The sequence below is a fragment of the Pundamilia nyererei genome, unplaced genomic scaffold (genome assembly GCF_000239375.1).
Source record: "Pundamilia nyererei isolate P.nyererei 1_Seehausen unplaced genomic scaffold, PunNye1.0 scaffold00059, whole genome shotgun sequence".
In the NCBI taxonomy this organism is placed as follows: Eukaryota; Metazoa; Chordata; class Actinopteri; order Cichliformes; family Cichlidae; genus Pundamilia; species Pundamilia nyererei.
Genome location: NW_005187460.1, coordinates 3,343,222 through 3,344,956, shown reverse-complemented (window position 1 = coordinate 3,344,956; position 1,735 = coordinate 3,343,222). Strand labels below are relative to the sequence as shown.

At 41.0% G+C, this 1,735-nt stretch overlaps 1 protein-coding gene across 1 annotated transcript in view; it reads left to right on the top strand.

Moving 5' to 3' along the window:
* The first annotated feature begins 242 nt into the window (after window positions 1–242).
* sun1b (Sad1 and UNC84 domain containing 1b) overlaps window positions 243–1,735 on the top strand; it is a 27,883-nt gene continuing 26,390 nt past the window's right edge. The window contains exon 1 of the mRNA XM_005734688.1: window positions 243–401. The gene's annotated coding sequence lies outside the window, so the exon portion shown is untranslated. The remainder of the gene's footprint in view (window positions 402–1,735) is intronic.

Genomic DNA, 1,735 nt, shown 5'->3' with positions numbered 1-1,735 from the left:
AGATAGATAGATAGATAGATAGATAGATACTATATGTGATATATCTGATCAGAGATATATATCTGATATATTCAGGACAACTAACTAAAACTAAACAGGGCAAATGTTACAGCTTTAACTTTCTTATCCACGCACGTGGCCACTAAGTGACGCTATTTTCAACCGCCCATTGAATGGGCGGTCGAGCTGGCTCCCGTATATGGTCATTTTTACCATATATGGAGTGACGGTGGTGACGCGCGTGCTGCAACGGAAAAAGTGACCGTGTGCGGGAAAGGCGAACGTTAGAGCTGGGTCCTCTTTTCGGGAATGTGAAGGTACAATTGTGAAAGCTGTAAACCGGCTGCATGAATAGACCATCCACGAGTTTACCGTCAGTAACCCGCAGTCACTCTCAGCATGTGAGTACACTGCCCTGCTAATGATGTGTGCTGCTTTTAGGCGTGCTGTTCTCAGCTCTCATGGGAAGCTACACAGATGATCTCTAGTATTAAACTTGCTTCCGTGTTGCATCCATCTGGTGTTTTGTGTTGTGGAGAATTTTACTGGTGGGAAATATTTAGTCGTAAAAGAAAAATAATAATACAAATAATGTATGCACTGTAAATGACGCCTGTGGGCACGACTGACTATTATAGAGGCTCACATCAGGACAAGCGAGGCTAACTTCTTCTTTTCTTTCCACAATGGTGATTGTGGGCAGTTGCTCCGTGAACTGAACACAGACCAACTGCATATTATCAGGAGCTTTCCACGCAGGCGTAGTTAAACCAACACTTCCACAAACCTTTAGCAGAGCAAAAAGGTCCACGTGAAGAAGCGAAAGACTTGACAAGTGTACACTTCCGTTTTCGTAGGAAGTGGCCAGAGACTCGGACTTTGTTTTCTTTTCTTTTTTTCTTTTTTTGTCAAACCCCTTTTATTTTACGACAACCACTTCTGACTTGCTCATGGGTCCTCCACACTCACATTTTCTACAAGTTTTGTTTTCTATTTCCTGATCTCAAACGCACTTGCACGAGACATAGTAACTAATCATTAATATTTAATGATGAAACCGGAAGTGAGTGGGCTTGCTCCTTAGTTCTTGAGCCCACCTTTTGTCGCCCTTGACGCTAAAACTTACAATTAGAGCGTATCGAAAGCTCCCATAAGGTGAATACACTGTTGCTGTGCAGCAGACTGTCCAGCAGATGGTGCCTCTCTAAAGCACGCCTGTTCAGAATGGGATAGAGATTTTAGGTGTCTGATATGCCTCTGTGGGAGCTTTCTCTTTCAGCTTATCGTCTGCAGAGATAAGACTATGATGTTGAATGATAAGTGCCACTAGCTTCCAAAACATGCATTATACAGGTAGGTTTTAGTTTTAAAAAATCAAAGGTAAAAGTGATTATGGTGCAAAATCCCCTCTTTTTGCACAGTATATTATTTAGCTTTATGTCTACTGTTTCTCTTATCTAACCCAGACTCCTGTTGGACATGATTGGAAACTTCGGTGGCTTCATACAGGAACATAATAATTCTAGGGCATGTTGAAACACAAAATCCTCAGTATGGCTCTGAACAACTCTGAGAAGAGTAAAACTTATTTAACAAACATTATGAATGAATGAATGAATGAATGAATGAATGAATGCTTTATTGGCCATATGCAGGTTGCCCCACAGAGGAATAGGGTTATATATATAAAAAACCCTTATAATGGTTGGTGTGTGTGTGTGTGTATATATATATA